Raw genomic sequence first — 19,175 nt, 5'->3', positions numbered from 1 at the left:
GAATGCTATGCTAATCTTTAAATAACATTCTACTGATGTTAAGAAAACTGGACATTTCCATGTTCCCACAACTACAATGTAACATTTGAAAAAAGTTTTCAGAAAATACATTTGTTAGTTGGGAACAAATAATATGCTAAATATTTTTTTACATTATTTATTAATCTTGGTTAATGTATACTTATAATATTGGTCTTTGTTAGTTTGGGTTCATACAGCTTTTAATGTTAAAAAATTTACTAAGCTTAAAAATATTAACTTTGCGTACAAAACACACTTTTCACTAATTGTATGCTCTTGTTTATTGCTATGCTTAAAATTGCAAAAGGCATATACACTATTTTTAATCTTTTTTCATTGCAATGCTTAAAATACTCTTTGCATTCAAAAGCCATATTGTCACTAATTGTATGCTGTCATTCATTGCAAAGCTGAAGCTTTAAATTGAAGTGCGCGCAATCACTGTTTATTACTAGCCATGATTTTTGTGTCAGTAGATGAAAAGGATGAATAATAATTACTTAATTTAATGGCACATACAGTACATTCAAATTCTGACAAGAATTACATTTTCCATGCTTATAAAAGGAGCGTGTCGCTGTCATAGAAATATGCCTGACATTCATCAAGGACGCAGTTAATGCACAGAAGAATGCGGAATACGGAATTTGTAATTCTTCTAATTCATTGCATACAGTCCATTTACACTACCAACTTCTTATTAATGTGCTGTCTTTGTTTAAATTGTTGGTGCTTGAGGGAATGGACTAAATAATAGAACACAGACATTGAATAACCAGAGAAGAATTCAGAATTAAATGGCACTTGGTAACGCCTTTTGCGCATTGCGGGGCCGATTTCACCAAACCCACTTGCACCTAGACTTAGCGCATGCTTGTACGAAAATACCAAAAATTCATGGCTATGCCCATTGTCTTGCACATAATGCTTGCACTCTTAAAATAGGGCCCGCCAGTTCATGACACCTGATGCATTAAGTAATGTTAACGTACATAAACATATTGTAAAGTGTTACTGGTTTTTGCTGTGGAGATCCACATCTAAACTAATCATCTGCCTTATCATACAATTTCCCCAAAAAACAATTCAGACATTAGATCCCTTCTAATGTATGCACTGATCAAATCGAAACATATTTGTAACTTTAGTCAATTTTAACATGGCTGTTTTGATTACATTGTTGGCTTCCAACATGGTGGCTCCCAAAAGGAGTGACTGGTGGCCATGCTGCCCTGAGCCAACCTGGGGAGCGCTGGAGCCTCCAAGGCTGGGGGAAAGCTGGAGCTGTTGATAGGTGGAGGTGTGATGGAGAAGCTGGCGCCAGATAAAGCTGAAAAGACCCGAAGAGGGCAAACGCGCCGGGGTAGAGTGGAGCCAGCCGACAACGCCTCATAATAGGGATTTGGAAGAGTGGGCATCACTGGCCGTATATCCTCTTTGTCCCTATAACAAAGAGCCAGACATGTTTGTTGCCATGAAAACAGCTGGAGCATCTTGTCTCTCACAACAGCACTTCTTTCTATAAGACAGAATTTTACATTTTAGTTTTCACATTTTCTGTTTACTAGACCTGAGCAGTATTTATTACTGTTAAAAGCGTGTCGCTCCAAAATGATGTACAAAATGTTTTCTCCTTATTTCAGTCTGTTAATGGATGGGTATAGTCCAAGTAATTGTATCACAATTATGGACTGTCTAGACATGGATGAAGGCCACGGCCATGATAGACTTTAAATGACATTTTGTTGACTTGCCGAGGGCCCTTCTGTGTTGTGGTGATTGGTCAGAGGCTGGTGGTGTTTATGTGTTAAAGTGTGTGAAGTGTGTTTTAAAGGAGGGATGGCAGAGAGGCTGAGGCAGATCTGTGGATCCTGCTGCTCTTTTGTGGGCAATGGGATGGTGGGAAAGAGGACATTTGGGAGAAATGAGAGATTTCCTCCCAGTTTACATGTTCCCACAAAAACATTTTCACACCAGTGGGATTAAAATTCCAGGCAGTTTCCTCCCATCATCCCTCGAGAAATGAGAAATATTCACTATTCACAATTGCATAAAAAACAGTGATATTTATGATATTTTATTGTGAAGCACTATAATGAAGCACTATACTAAAGGATAGTTCAACCAAAAAAGAAAACTCTCTCATCATTTATTCACCATCATGCCATCCCAGATGTGTATAACTTTCTTTCTTCTCCAGAACACAAACAAAGATTTTTAGAAGAATATCTCAGCTTTGTAGGTGCATTCAATGCAAGTGAATGGTGACCAAAACTTTAAAGCTCCAAAAAGCACATAAAGGCAGCATGAAAGTAACAATATAACTCCAGTTGTTTAATCTGTATCTTCAGAAGTGATTTCATGGGTGTGGGTGAGAAACAGATCAATATTTAAGACCCCATTTTTTCCATAATTATCCACTTTCACTTTCACTTTTACTCTTTCATTTGAAGTGAAAGTGAAAGTAGAGATTTATGAAAAAGGACTTAAATATTTATCTGTTTCTCACCCACACTTATCATATCGCTTCTGAAGATACAGATTAAACAACTGGAGTCATATGGATTACTTTTATGCTGCCTTTACGTGATATTTGGAGCTTCAAAGGTCTGATCAGCATTCACTTGCATTGCATGGACCACATCTGGGATGGCATGAGGGTGAGTAAATGATGATAAAAATTTAAATTTTTGGCTGAACTATCCCTAACAGTTTTCAAAAATGTAGTTATACATTTTATTTCATTAACGATTATTTTATTATATTACACTGTAAAATTTAGTAGTGTAACAAATTAATATTTATTTTTAAAATATTATGAATAAATAAAATATGATTTAATAATATTAGATAAATATTCCATTTATCACAGCAGTCTGATGCTAAAGCATGTAATGATTAAATGTTATGGTAATACTTTCGATACAATGTGATAGATGCGTATTTTAAATGTTAATTCACAGTGCAAAACGGTTTCTGCTAAGCTTTGATTGTAAATATTTTACTGTCAGCACGTTTCCCATTAATTTTTTACAAACTGAGGGAGGAGTCAAAATCATTTTCTATCAGTACGTTAACATGCACACTTTTCAAGATAAGCAAGGTGTTAGATTTTATATACATGCTGTTTAAATTAAGACAAAAAGTGTTTGTAAACTGTCTGAATATCAAACTTTAGTGAGACATGTCCATACAGTAGGTAGCGTGATGAACGGCACCTGGGGTTACTTTACTAGCTCATGTGTGAATTTTAGAGAAACTGTCAAAAGTTACCTTGGGACCATTTGGTTAAAGGTCATTGTCAAAATGACTCAGAAAAGTTAGTTCGGAGAAAAGCTCTAGCATCATTTGTTGGCAGATGCCACTTGGTGTGTCATACATACATTATTAAGTGTGGCTTAAGTGTCCAAATGTTTTCTGTTCTTACAAATTTACATTAAAGGAAACAGAATTAAAATATTAGTCATCCAGAAGTTCACCCTCTTAAGAACAGAGCAGTTTGGTCAGTGAGTTGTAATGAAAGAGCCGTGCTTTGCACTGTGGTAGGACAGATTGCGATGAAAGGATAGCGTGGTGGATGAGTAATGTGTGCTGGGGGAGACGGAAGAGCATGAGGGAAGAAAGAGTGAGGGAGTGGGGGAGGAGAGGGGAGGAGGAGGGTGGTTTGTGGTCCTGCTGGGTGGCTGAGTGCAGACAGCTGGAGGAGGAGTTGATGGGAATGGTATCTGCAGGGTCAGGGGTCACTGGAGAGAGCTTTAGCACACTTCCGCTGCCGGCCCCATGGCTCTCCAGTCTCTGGAATTCTGCTCCTCCAGCTCCCACTCAAGCGTGTTTGTGTGTGTTTGTGTGTGTGTATAAGCGATGTTTCTACCTCTTTTCAGTTCTTTTCTCTCCCTCACTTCATCTCCTCAAAACAAGATCCTTAAATTTACTTGACAAGCAAAATTGCATTAGATATTAAAGGGATAGTTCACCTCAAAATGATAAATTCATTTACTCACCCTTATTTTGTTACAGACCTGTATGACTTTTTACAAGAAACACAAAAGGAGATGTTAGGTAGAATGTTAGAGACTGACAGTGTTGGGTAGATTACTTCTGGAATGCACTTCTGGAGTACATGTTTTAGATAATCTAATCTGATTACTTTTGGATTACTTATTACCTGTTTTGATGAAAATCTAATTTTAAGTGTACTGTGTACTAATTTGCACTCCTTTCATTAAAAATAGCTTTTTTGTCAGTCCCTGTTAGTCTCAGCCACCATTCACTTTCATTGTATGGAAAAAAGATGCAATGACAGTGAATGGTGACTGAGACTAACTTTGTTCCTAACATCTCCTTTGGTGTTCCATGTAAATAAGAAAGCCATACACAATATGAGACAAACAGCGTTGGTTAAGTTACTCAAAATAAGTAACCCACTACACATTATTAATTACTTAAAATGTAATCAGATTGCTTTACTGGTGCCTTCATCTAAAAAAGTAATCACATTATTGATTATTTTAAACAGTTACTTTTTAAAACACTTTTCTTAGAAAAGTTTTTGGTTTTCCCCTCAAATTCAGAATGTCTACATTTCCTCATTTATTGTCGCACACTCTTCAGCTGTCAATGAAATGACAACAGATGTACATATGAATTTAGATTTTAAACGTATTATTCATATTACTTTAGTGCAAGTAATGTATTAAAAGTAATTATTTTCTTTGAAAGTCAGTAACTGTAATCTGATTACAAGAATTTAAAATGCAATATGTTACATTACTTTTTTTTACTTAAAAATAATTAGATTGCATTAACTAATTACTTTTTAATCGGATACACCCATCACTGGAGACAAATAGCAACAAGAAAAAAATAAAATAAAAATACTGATTAAGAAAATAATTTTTGCAGAGGAAGGGTTTGAAATATCCAAAGTCTCTCTTGGTGTGAGACTCCATATAATCTTTTCCATCTTTCCAACCCACATCTGTAACTTTTTTTTTTTTTTTTTAGTTTTTTTTTTACATGTGTTTCTCTCCACGCCATCGTCTACATGCATATTCCTGTGTGTGCCCCAGTCAATCAATGGCAGTATGTATCTACTGCTGCAACTGTAATATAGATCTACCCTTTCTCGATCCATGCAGCTCTGTCATTTCAATAGCAGAAACGCTGAGGTCTTCTCTCTCTCCCGGATGTGTGCATATCAAGTGGCTGTGTTTTTCTCTGCACTCTGATGGCCTTTGCTACAGCCACGCAAAGAGGCCAAACTATGATGAGGATAATATCTGTTATTTGGCCCCAGCCAGGGAAGCAGCACACACTGCACTACCATTAAAGGGCATTAGTGTGTATGTGAGTGTGTGTGTGTGTGTGTGTGTGTATGAGTGAGAGAGAGAGAGAGAGAGAGAGAGAGAGAGAGAGAGCAAGTTTCTGTAGAAAAGTTTGTTTGGCCTCTTAAGGACAAGATAGCATAAGTCGAATGGAGATCAGGAGCAGATTTACGATTTCTGAGGCCCCAAGCAACCAACTATCCTAGGGCCCCATTAAAAAACAAGTTGCTTAAAAAATTTCATAAAATTGATTTTAAATCATAATTAAAAATTTCAGCCATTGTAGCCAAGTACATTCAAAATGTTTAATGAAATAAAAATCTAGTTAAAGATATTTAAAGGTGCACTCAGTAATTTTTTCCTCATTAAAAAAGGTTAACTCCTAAAGACATGAGTTGTAATTGTGCAATATATGTAGGAAATCATGAGCACTCACATTAAAATGAAGACTCCAGTCATATCAGTGACCTTATAAAAGCTGTTTTATTCTACATGGGGGCTGCCAATTTTGAATCACATGACCAGCCGAATACTTCTCGCTTAATCTCAGTAACTGTCCTGTTATTTGACACTTTCACTCATTGATTAAAGTAATCATGGCTGACTGTGAATATTACATTTCTACAATGGCATCTGAAACTGAAAACTATTGATTTTAAATGATGCTGCATCCAAGCTGCTAGGTGTCAGTGTAAGTCCAAGATGACACAAATACAAAAGTTACTGAGTACACTTTTAATGCATGTTCTCCCGTTTTTCCACAATACAGTGATAAAAAAAACCCAATATTTACCACATATGTTTTTATCAAACTATTTATTTTTTAATTTTTGTGAACAGGGTGTGCAAAACCTACTACTTCACCCAGTAACATTTTGGAATTCAGTTGTTATTTATTAATATTATAACCCATCAATTATTTATTGTTGTCCAGTTTCTCATTATAATATGAAACAGAATTATTATTATTACTTTGAAGATTTGTTGTATAAATTAGTCATACATTCCTCTCTTATTTACTTTACTTTCACCTGGAGCTTATATTCTCATGCTGCAGTGTATTGTTCACCATGTTACAAAAGGCTGTATTTTTTTTTTAAAGCATCATAGGCAACATTCGTAACAGTATTGTAACCGTAAACATACAAGGCACGGCGGCCCCTCAGTACACTAGAGCATAAGAAAAAAGCGCTGAAACTTTGCTTGGTGCAGAACAATCTGGAATAATGTTAAACATCATAACAGTCCTCTCTGCAACCTGAACTTGTTCAGAACGTTAAATATTTGTGACACCTGCGCTAAAAACAATCTGGATGCAGCGCAATGACTGAAACAGAATGCATGTGTCTCGACATGAAGTCGTTATTAACTAGACACAGTGTCTAAAAATGTGCCGGTCCTGTGTGAGACACCAAAGAAGAAAGAACAAGATGCGGTGCCGCAGTCATGGACGTCCTCCAGCGTGTTTACATAGGAAAACAATGAAAAACAGAGAAGATGCACGCAAAAACACGTTCGGTGTGAACGGCCTCTTAATCATCCGTTCGCGTATCTGTGAGTAAGGGCGCATGGGCGAAACATTATATGTCTTATGAAAGCATATGATAGGTTTTGGTGAGAAACAACATGGAATTTAAGTCATTTTTTTCAGTTTAAATCTTGATATTAGCATTTTATGATCGCTGTGAGAGGAGCTAATATACAGTGGCACCAGGGTTTGTTGACATTACATCGTCATGGCAAAAAAGTTGTAAAATTGGCTATAATTTTACATGGAAAAGGTTAGTAAATGATTTTATCACACTAAAATCATGTTAACACACATACCGTCTTGTGTCTTGTGGCTATACTTTTGAAAAAGTGCGTATTTTAACGTTTACGGTTTGCCCCCCATTCACTTCCATTGTAAGAGTCTCACTGGAACACAAATTTTTGCTATTTTTAAAGGAAAGGAGGGACGAGTCAAAATAATTTTTTGTGGTAATCAATATTATGCCACTAATGCTGTTGATTGAGCTTAACTTGTATTCAACCCTGAATATTCCTTCAAAGATGCACTGCCCCCTAACCCAAACCCCAACTCTAAACCTAACCTTCAGAGGAGTGAATATATAATATTAGAGCTAAAATCCAACTTCGGCATCACACTCACAATTGTTTATGTGAACACAGTTACTTCCTGGCTTTCATGGGACTAGAACCCATGTGTTGAAGATTGCTAGCACAATGTGCTAGTGCCATAGGGAAAGGTGAACAAGTTTAAATTGATGTAAAAATGTCTGATGGGGGATGGCGCTTGTCAGTAATTCAGCAGAATGGGGTCAATTTCAGGAAGTGTTAAAAAAGACTTAAATTCTGGGTTGTTTCACTGAAAATGTTTTACAAATTTAGCTTCGAAGTGAGGCCCTATCCACTGCCATTGTATTGAAAAGACATAGAGGTAGGGTGACCAGATTCCTGCTTGTGGAAAATGGGACAGCCCCCTCCCAGCAAAAATGAAATTGACGTATCCTTACCTAGGTGCAGATCAATGCGAAGTAGAGGGTGCATCCGTATCTGTAACTGTTTCCACCTTGTACTTTTCGCTGGCAGCAATTTTTCTCAGTGTGCGCTTGCCTTTTAAGAGTTTATCATAAAATGCAGAGCACTCCAGTCCAAAATTAAGAAGTACGAAAAGCATTGCCTTCATGACTGTTACACTGAGTCGAGATTTATCCGGTGTCCACGCTCCGTTCATTAATGAGAACAAATGCTCCACAGATGCAGATGTCCCAGGCATGCATAAAACAAACTCCATAACCTTGGCTAAGACGCTAAGTTGATGGTCTTGCTCTCCAGCTCACATAAAACATCTGTCCATGTCTCAGACACAGCCGTCTTGTTCATGTTCTGTTCAGTGATGCGACGAATGATAATGTTTTTCGCACAAGCCCACTTATCAAAGAGTGTGGTTTCATTAATCAAACTGAGAGCGGGGATTCTGAAGTAGAAGTGTTCGTGGCTGCTCTGAATGTCTTTCCATTCTGGGATGTCTCTCAGTAGGGCCCACTCATGTTTTTCTGTGTTCACCAATGAGCAGCTCCAATTTTGGAGGTAATCCACCGATGCTGAATAAAAGTTTCTCACTGTACAAAAAAAATCATCCACTCGCATGTTACCAGCTTCAACCAGGGCATCCAACTGCTTTTAAAAAAAGAGGGTATGAATGATTCCTCCAGCCTGGCCTGCAAGACTTTTCTCAGGTCATGAATGTGCAAAGCTATGGCTGAGCACAACAGAATGATAAGCAAAAAGTCCTTCAATTGTGTGCACCTTGTCAGATTTAGAACTTTGCTTCACCAAAAAAAAAATCGCTAACACTTTTAGCAGCATCCACATGCTTTTTTTTGTATGAACATGCTGCGCGAAGTCAGTGTGGCCTCCATGGGAGATGGAAAAGCAAGCACCACAATCTCACACCTTACTTTACTAGGCTCTGTCTGTGACTCCTTTTTTAGAAATTTTAACTCTTTTTGAAGATCCTCATTAAATGTACATGCACGCTTTCTTGACATTTTTCCAGCTGCAATTTCATCTGTGTGCTCTTTCAAACTGACTCTTTAATCAGTTCACAAACTGGACGTCTATTGATAGGGGATTGTGATTGGATAGTTTAATCCAATCATGTACTTCAAATAACACGGTGTGATATTATTGGTTTTACAAACCGTATCCTTGGCTACCTTTGATTAGAATACTCACGTGACTGAGAAAGCTGCATAGGCGATAGAAAAATTTTAGGAGAGGGAAAATACGGGGCTGTAACAGTTCAAAGACAGGCAAGGAGGAGGCGGGAACCGGCTGAACAGTCAACGTAAAGTTTAATGATATATATGAACTTAAAACCAACATAAACAAACATGCAACATGGCCGCGTGCGTCTCTCTCTCTCGAACCGGGATGCCCCTTATCTCGCTCTCCTATTGATCAGCTGAGTCAGTGCCGGCCGTGCTCCATCATGGCCTGGCCACGCCCTCCTCCTCGTCACAGGGACAAAACACGATTTTTTAATAATAAGTCGGGACACTAGAAAAAGTGCTTAAATACGGGACTGTCCCAGGAAAAACAGGACGTCTGGCCACTCTACGTAGGGGAATCTTCATTTAACATCTCCTTTTGTGTTCGGCATAAAGAAAGTCATACAGGTTTGGAATGACATGAGGGTGAGTAAATTATGAAAATTATTTTGGATGAACTAACCCTTTTAGAAATCCCTACCGCCCAACCCACACACAAACACACATACATGCAAAATCTTCCTGCAGATGTTCTAGATTGTGGTGATCCAATATCCTCTTGTGTTCCGCTGTCTAAAAAAAGAGAGCTGTTTTACATTTTCCTTGGGAGCAAGAAGGGAGAGATTCTCACAGCAATAGAGCTGACCCAGGCCCTTTGAGGGTTGCCAGACATTGACTGTCAGATATGTCGCGGGTGTGGTAGGGGGACGAAAGCGATATGTGTTTTCTGATGCTCCATTTATGTTATTTCTTATTATTATAATCCACATAATCAATTCAATGTGTTTTGGAATAGATAATAAGAGAAAACCACATGCATCCACAGTAAAGAAAAATAGAAATTAAATGAGATCTTTTTAATAACTTAGGAATAGTTCACCCAAAAATGAAAATTCTCTCATCATTTACTATCATGACATCCCAGATGTGTATGACTTTCTTTCTTCTGCAGAACACAAACGAAGATTTTTAGAAGAATATTTCAGCTCTGTAGGTCCAAACAATGCAAATGAATAGTGGCCAAAATGACACTCCAAAAGCACATAAATGCAGCATAAAAGTAATCCATATGACTCCAGTGGTTTAGTCCATATCTTCAGAAGTGATATGATAGGTGTGGGTGAGAAACAGATCAATATTTAAGTAAATTATTGCTAGAAATTCTCCTCCCTGCCCAATAGGTGGCGATATGCATGAAGACTGTGAATCACCAAAAACACAAGAAGAAGAACATGAAAGTGAAAGTTAAAGTGGAGATTGACTGGGCAGCGAGGAGTTTTTTTTTTAAAAATAGACTTAAATATTGATCTGTTTCTCACCCACACCTACTGTATCATTTCACTTCTGAAGACACTGATTTAACCACTGGAGTCTTATGGATTACTTTTATGCTGACTTATGTGATTTTTGGAGCTTAAAAATGTTGGCACCCATTTACTTGCATTGTATGGACCAAAAGAGCTGAGATATTTTCTAAAAATCTTAATTTGTGTTCTGCTGAAGAAAGAAAGTCATACACATCTGGGATGGCATGATGGTGAGTAAATAATTAAAGAATTTTCATTTTTGGGTGAACTGTCCCTTTAATCGTACCTTGGGCAGCAATGAGATGAAATGGAGAGCAAATGAAGACTTTTACTGAAGTCTCCTGCTTCTCAGAAAAAAAGGCCCTAGTAATCTCACATCTGTCCAGTTTTTGGTAAATTACTCAAAAGGTAATCCACTACAGATTACTTATTACTTCTCTAAAATTGTAATCATATTACTTTACTGATTAGCACATAGAAAAAGTAAATACATTACTAAGTACTTTACTTTTAAGTTGCTTTCTAAAACACATTTCACAGAAGTTTTTTTTTTCAGTCAACATATTCAAAATAATAATGATATTTCCTCCTTGTTCATTGTCTGCAAGTCATACAAGCATCACATGTTTATCCTAACCTAACCCTAACCTAACCCCACCCTAACTCTCCTTTAATCTTGTTAGTGTCTCTTCAGCTGTCACAGAAAAGCAACAGATGCACATATTAATATATTTAGTTTTAAATGTATTCTACATAAATAATATTCTTTTAAAATTATGTGTAAGTAGTCTACTTAAAAAGTAATTAGTAAAAAGTAAGTAACACTTGATTCAAATCAATAACTGTAATCTGATTATTAGAATTTAAATGTTTTACACTACTTTATTTAAAGCTAAAAAGTAATGATATTGTAGTGAATAATTATTTTGATTGCTAGGCAAATCTCAGTACAGTATTGGGTGTAATCTATTTACAAAATCTGCAATCAAAAGTCACAGATCTCAATATGAACTCAAACATATCTAATCAAATTCGTCAAAGACCAAAATAAGTAGGCTGTGGTACTCATATCAGTTTTATATCTCTCTACTCTTTCATGCTGTAGGTCAATCATGCTGTAGGTCAACAATTTTCTAATTTGTTTCTGTTTGTATTTTTGCTGTAGGAATTTTGGGAGGAACATCTGAGACAAAGTTGAAACTTCAGTTTACCTCTCTACCCTAAGCTATTAAAGAGCAACCTTTAAGCAATAACATTTTCCTTAGAACAGCCCAAAATCTATGGTTGATTATGGAAATATCACTTGTACACTATGGTAGGTAACATATGTGATTGATAGACGTACATTAAAAGATTCTCTACATATGGTTTTAAATGTGTGGTAATGGTCGAGATGTTGATGCATTTGATTGCTGCCGTACCAGCTGTGTGTGTGTGTGTGTGTGTGTGTGCAATCCTGGGTGGCTGGAACTGGAAACAGGAAACGCTGATGCATTCCTTGCATTTTTCAAAATGCTGCAAATTGCTGATCACACCATTTTGACCAGACGTAACCACAGACCTAGGAGGTAAAGAGAGAGAAATCAAAAGAAATAGAGCAAGAGACAGTGATGCTCATGTGGGAGAGAGCCAAGGGTACAACTCCCTGGGGGGGGGGGGGATACTTGTTTTTATTATTTGGGGGGGGGGGGGGGGTTACCTCCCCCCATCCCCCCTGGAGTCTACGCCCCTGGAGAGAACACTATAACACTATCTGTTCCGTTTCACTCACATATTTTAGATCTATATTTCAAGATTTTTTGGGCCCATTTATAACCTGCCACTTTGTGAAATCCTCATCAATTATCTGAAAGTGTGCAACAGCATCCCAACTTCAAATGATAAATACAGTAATTCAAAAATAAGTGCTTTTAGAATAAACTGGGTCATTGAAACTTATGAAAGGATGTATCAGAGAAGAAGTCCAAAAAGGCTTTAATCACCAGAGCCAGGGTGATTACCTAGCTTTAACACCACCAATAACCAGTCCCTCTGCTTTAACAAGCCTGATGCGTGACTCAGACGGAAAAGAGGAAAGGAAAGAATAGAAACGTCCAGTCCTTCCGAAAGGAAAGCGGATAAATAGGTGGCCAATTCAGGAAGGAAATCTCGGCTGCTGTGACGGTCAAGGCAGCCTTGGTGATGTTTTTTTTTTTCCTCTTTGCACGTACAGAAGGGGAGTGAATGAGCTTAAGTGAGGCTGAAATGAATTGTGAAATTCCAGTCATCCAGTGAAGAAAGACGAATAAATTATTGAAAGAATTCTAACATATCTGAGTACTCACTCAAATTCACTGCTGTGCAGCGCAGGTTAAGTGCAGGGTCCATTTAGTTTTTAATAGGAGACTCTGAACATGAATGTTTTCAGATGTAAGTTATGTAAGTTTTGGTAGCTGGTACATTCTACCTTTGTTTTCAAAAGGTGACAGGAAAAGCAAAAATATTTTTTAATGTTTATGGATTTGCCCCATTCACTTCCATTGTAAGTGCAATACTGTAACCACGATTTTTGCTTTATTTTAAATTAACATCAAAATTATTTTCTGTGGTAATCAACATTATGCCACAAATGCAGAACATTACTTTAAACTATACATTTATGAAAGTAAATTAATATAATTATTTTGTCCCCATATGAATACTGTCATCATAGTTGGAACATTAACAGATATATAAAAGATATTCACAGCTGTATCTCTAACTCTTGTGACATCTTTAAGAACGCAGTAAAGATTAAGATTAGCAATTCAGAATTCTGTCGTCTAAAGAGTCGTAAGTCTGACAGGTCTAAACTTGACTATGGAAAACAATCCTCATATACAGCATGTAAAAAGGCCACGTTCCATCGGTCTAGATTTTGAAGTTGGACCAACATCTTCCGTGCTTGGACCCTTAACTTGCGCCTGTCCCAGTTGTCAACGAGAATATCACTCTATCATGTCATGAAATACCCCAAAAAGTGTTCACAAAATGATTCACAAATGAAGCTTTGCCTGAAACCGGTGAAATTGCAACGGGTGTGTAATATTGGTGGATCTTGGGAGGGAATACAGATGTTAACAATTCAGAATTACCTTTTTACCGCCATAGCTGCCACGGTAAATGTGCACTTGCTGTTCTAAACTGCTAAGTGGCGCTATAATGACACTAAATAGACGGGAGCTGAACATGTCAAAGCTCATTCTCGTGAGAAGTAGTTTGCTACTGCTACTGGGAAACAACTGTCTTTTACAATGCCCCTACAAACTTTGTGTTTTTGCATGTCGTTGTTTGCTATTTAAGAAGGTGACTGAAAAGAAAGAGGTTGTGAATGAAGCCCTCTTTTTGTTGTTGTTGTTTTGTTTAGCCACTAGAGGCTATGATTAGCCAAAGAGTAGATGATACATGCAATCCTGTCATTGTTTCAAGTCATTTGACTCTTTTATGCAGTTACAACATTAAAAAAAAAAAAGAAAAAAAAAAAAAAGCAATATCAACACCAGTAATGCATTTACATTCTCAAATACAAGGTCAGATGAAATGCAAGCAAGGAAATCCAATAGACCTTATTCATGGAGGCGCCATCTTTGATTTAAATGGGAATGACAACGAGGCTGTGAGGGATAGACTTACCATCTCTTCAATGGCACGCACGGTATAAAGCTGTAAAAAGCTCCTAGATCACATCTGATTTTCCACAAATCATGTTGTCTGACTGAATGTTCTTGGAAAGATGTTTTTTTCAATGTTTTGTCCATGTAATGATCCAAAAACACTTTGAACTTCAGTACAGCCCATTGAGGAGACTGCACGTCTATACCTCACAGCCTCACTGTCATTCTTGTCAAAAAATCAAAGATGGCGTTGCTGTGAATAGTCTATACATTAAAACTTTTTTTTGATTTCAGTCTGTTTAATATATCCAGCAAGTCTGAGTTGAACTAATAATCACTCTTGCAAACAGCATTGTACTTTAAAATTGTATTTAGCATTTGTAGCAGGGCTGTCAGTCACTGTGTAATCGACCTCTGATAAGACACTGACTCAGAGGGCTACATTCATTTCCTCTTCCCACTTCTCTATTCCTGCTACTTCAAAAAATTCTACTGCCAAGCGGGAAGAACGTCAGTGGCCTAAAAAGCCATCGGGAGGAACTTGGAAAGAACATGTTTGATGTCAGCGCCAGCGTATTTTTGGGCCCGTGCGGAACAAAAGGCCCGGTATATTTAGCGGCGGTCAGGAAGCAGGCTGAGAGAAGGGCCGGGGGTTCAGAGGAGGCCTTGTACACTTTCCCACACTTGCGGACCGGAAACAGGCGATGACAACTACTCCACCAAGAGGCCCCAGGTCGCCCGTTAGGGGAGCCATTGAGCTCAGAGGAAGGAAGAAGTTATACAGCCCTCCCGCCATCAACATCCCCGCTTTCTAAGAGTGACCTGCTCAAGATCTTCCGACATGATGCACCACTCCATGTCAACATGCATTTTTTTTATTTTATATTAAGATCTGGCCTAGTTGCATACAGGCGCATGTTGTTAAATATTGTGGAAAAGGAACATTTCATTTAACTTTTTATTAAAGAATCAGTAAGGATGACATCAAATTTCTAATCAAGTTTATTTTTTTAGAAACAATGCATAGACTTTGCATTGCATCAGTGCATCTCTGCATCATTCTGGTTACATCTGTGCTCTGCTCTATCTACTGTACACATGGCCTGTGTTGGTTGACCCTGGCGTGTACTCAAGCTTGGCATACTTTAGTGGCATGCTTATCCTAGACGCATTTCCTCCTCAGGAAACACAGTATTATATTGCAGTTTTATTTATTTAGTTCATTCACACAGCTTCACTTCAGCATGCTTAAGGGATGATAAAGTTTGCCAAGGTATTTCCATTGTATTTTGTGATTGTTCTCAGTTGACTGGACTGACTGTTGCCCTTTCTTTGACTTTCTACTATTACTTGTAGGCTTACTATCAATGGTGCCTAATCTAGGGATAATAAGAGAGAGAGAGAGAGAGAGAGAGAGAGAGAGAGAGAGAGAGTGTTTGAATTGTCATGTTTGTAAAAGAAAAATATGAAAAATGTACGTATACATTCCCACATTTTTCATTACTTTTTTCTTGCTACTTAAGTGACAATAATAATTAGGTTTTACAAAATTATTATGGTTTTGTGTGCATATGTTTTCACTATTTCTAAGCTTTGTAGCTAAATTAAAATCAAGCTAGTATTCCTGAAAGTAGTACCAAACATTTTCTTAATTATTGTACCACAACTAAAATACCTGCTGGCGTGAATAGGTGCAGTATAGATTTATTTCAGTAATGATAAGCGAAGAAGGTACACAAGTTGCGGTTTGTCTCCATCTGGTGGTTATTATGAGTGTCTCTACACGCATGTACATTTTAGATTATTCCACCGTTATATGTACACATTGTGGCTAGGCTGTAATATTACTAGCCAGTTTTATTAATTAAAAAAGACACAGACACACCTTCCTCATCAAGCTAAAGTCAGATAAATAAAGCGATCTTGTAATGTTTCATGTGTGTGACCTGTGCAACATAACGTCCTAGTGTACGTTCTGAAATGTTATCGACAGATGGCAGTGTTGCTATATTATCAAACGTGGGATCGCCGGTTGAGACTTTGTAAGAATTTGTTCCATATTCGGATATTTTAATTTTAATTCCAGTCATAGCCTTTAGTTTTAATCATGCTTGATGCTTTTTATTTTATTTGTATTTTTTTTTTTTACAGTTTTATTACACTTATCACGCCCTTTTTACTTACTTTGTCCCACGTCACACTTTCAATGTAAAATTGTTTTTCGCCCCTCATAACACCTATACTTTATCTTCTTTTAATGCATTGGTCATTTAGAAGAAGATTTATAGTCTGGATAAATATAAGTGGAATTACATTCAGGGAAATAGCATTTTTATTTTGTCTTTATTTTTGAATGATTGGAAAATGGCTATTCATCAAACTGATGTTTGTTAGAGGTGGTTTGGGACTTCAGTATTGCTTACAGAGAAGTAGGCTTTTTAAGGATTGAAGTTTAAAGGAATAGTTCACCCAAAATGATAATTCTCTCATCATTTACTGACCCTTATGCTGTCTCAAACTCAAATGACTTTCTTTCTTTTGTGGAACACAAACAGAGATTTTAGATGGAGATTTGATGTGTTAAAAAGTCAATAGTGTCCAACTGTTCCAAGCTCAAAAAAGGACATACAGGCAGCATAAAGGTAGTCCATATGACTCGATTGGTTTAATCTATATTTTTTTTTAAAGCAAAGCGATCGATTTTGGGTGAGAAGCAGACCAATATGTAACTCCTTTTTCACTATAAATCTTGACATCTGCAGTCTCTAGGTACAATCATGAATTGAGGCTCGGTTACTTGCATTGTACAAATGGATATATTCACATCATATCCCTATCAAAATATCTTTGTATGTGTTCCGCAGAAGATAGTCATATGGGTTTGAGATGGCATAAAGGTATGTAAATGTAGAGAGGACGATCATTTTTGCATGAACTAGTCCTTTTCTACAGTTTTTTGGAGTTCTTTAAGAATGCAGGACACATGAACTGATACATGTCATTGTTGCCTGTCATTATCAGAACTTGTTGATATCATCAAAAGATGATGATGCCATGATAGCACTTTCTCTATATGTTTGTTAGGTGTTTAAACTGACAATGCCCCTGCCAAATGACTGGCTGACCCTCTTTGTGGAAATTGTAAACTTCTGCTCCCAAAACTGTTTTATGTCAATTTAAAAGTTGGGTTAAGTCTTTAAAACAAATTACCTAAAACTTTCAGCTGGCGGTAATTAAGCACTGAAGTACTGAGGGAGTTCAAGACCAATAAATTTAGAGAGCACAAAAGTCTGTGAGTTAAGAGCAGAGTCTCTTTTTATTATTAATCCTCAAAATGAATTAGATTTTTTTGCAGGGGTTTGAGAAATAGTTGATTTTTCTTCTTTTTTCTTTTCTTTTCCCCTCCATTTTTCAACAGATGTAGAAATGATTGAATTCCCAGCAGACCTCATTATCCAAATTCTCCTGATGCCCAGGGAGGGCTTAAGGTCCTAAAGAAACGATTCAAACATGATTTGTATTAAAGCCAACAATCTCCCGCGCTGAAACATCAAATTACTGAGAACTTGCACAGAAAAATGTGTGCGTGAGGGTGTTGTTTTTTATCGTGGGGGTGGGTGGGGTGGTCATACACCACTAAAATATTATTGCTTCTGAATCAATGAATCTCAGCTGAGATTATAACTGATTGTGACGAAATGGAAAGTATATTGTTATGATCTATGTAATTTTTATTTTTGATGTGAAAGTTGCCTCGGGTTAGAGAGTTTTGACATATAAACAGTGCAACAACAACAAATAAAAGTACTTCGCTGATGTCTGCAGTCTTCCTTCAACCTTACACACATCTAATAAGAGCAAAAGGCTTAGAGAGTTTATTAACAGATACATATGCAGCCTGACTAATGACGTAAAGCAGGCCTCGTGCAAGCATCCCTCTCTACTGCATGCGTTAAGTAGTGCTTTGTTTGCTCTGTTTATTAATGGTTCAGCTTTAACCTTACAAATCTGTCTGGCAGGCACGTACAAGTGCCAATTCTGTTCCATTTTTTCTTACTTCTGTTCTTCTAGTGCAAGAACATAGCACAGACCTTTGAATGCAATGCTTAACAGACGTGACATGTGGCTTTGTCCAATGTTCTGGTTTCAAGAACACCAGTGTTTTTTTAAGCAGCAGTGCTGTTGTGCATACTTTCACAAGCTGGCAACACAAGACCCGTATTTATGCGCGTAGTGGAGGAATAGCTTAAAACGATCTTAAAAACGTAGATGGGTTATTAATGTTTGCCTTATCAAGTGTGTTTATTTACTGGGAACTTTTGACACTTGAAGGGCTCCGGAAGCCCAGACAGCTGTAGTAGTAATAACTGTTAATTAATGAAATGCCTAAATGCCTAAATGCAGAAAATTACTTGCACTATTTTTTATTATACATAATTACAAATAGATAATATAAACCTATTGAACAGAACATACACATAACTGTATAAAAATGTATATCACATGTATAACAACTATCAACACTACTGATCTACTACACTATACCACTACAATTTTGAGGGCAAGTTTGTGAGGGCAAAATATTATTATTATTATTTTAGATGTTTTTTTTTGAGAAATTGAACAATACCATTTTTAAGTATGGAGGGCCTCAGCACTCAATTAATGTCTAAATGTGCACAAACGATGTACAAAGAATGAGACCACTTTCGAGTCATTTGGCCGTGAATGGGGTACTGACATATGGCCTGTGTTTAACATTTTAATATTTGATATCTCAAAAATGCATTCTGGAATTACAGTTTGATTCAAAGACAAGATTATAGATTTGATTTTTTCATCTGTATGGATTGGTTTACCAATTCTCAGCTACGTACATGTTAAAGTGAAAAAAGGTATGCGGGAATTGCCTGCATTATGAACGTAGAACATGCAGGAATAATTAAATTTGTGCACAATACTCACAATCCCGTGATGAATTTCAGACCCTGACATTGTTAAGTATTATTTTGCTTCTCCTTTGTACACACGCATTCGCAAACACCCTTTGTTGGACTGCTATCCGGTGACGTCACTGTGTGAGTATGTGCGTGTATTTGCGTGTGTATGTGGTGG

General features: G+C 37.2%; 1 protein-coding gene and 1 long non-coding RNA gene across 2 annotated transcripts in view; one reads left to right on the top strand and one right to left on the bottom strand.

Moving 5' to 3' along the window:
* The window catches only part of LOC127429322 (protein sprouty homolog 2-like), a 362,364-nt gene that overhangs the window by 14,585 nt on the left and 328,604 nt on the right, over nucleotides 1-19,175 (top strand). The window lies entirely within an intron of this gene.
* On the bottom strand, nucleotides 124-8,316 carry LOC127429327 (uncharacterized). The gene is made up of 2 exons (XR_007895266.1): nucleotides 7,862-8,316; nucleotides 124-1,464 (listed from the first exon to the last, which is right to left on the bottom strand). It is a non-coding gene; the product is annotated as an uncharacterized LOC127429327 (long non-coding RNA).

Source organism: Myxocyprinus asiaticus, chromosome 38 (assembly GCF_019703515.2).
Source record: "Myxocyprinus asiaticus isolate MX2 ecotype Aquarium Trade chromosome 38, UBuf_Myxa_2, whole genome shotgun sequence".
NCBI lineage: Eukaryota > Metazoa > Chordata > Actinopteri > Cypriniformes > Catostomidae > Myxocyprinus > Myxocyprinus asiaticus.
Note: the sequence above shows the minus strand (reverse complement) of the source record. Positions and strands in the feature narration are given on the sequence as shown.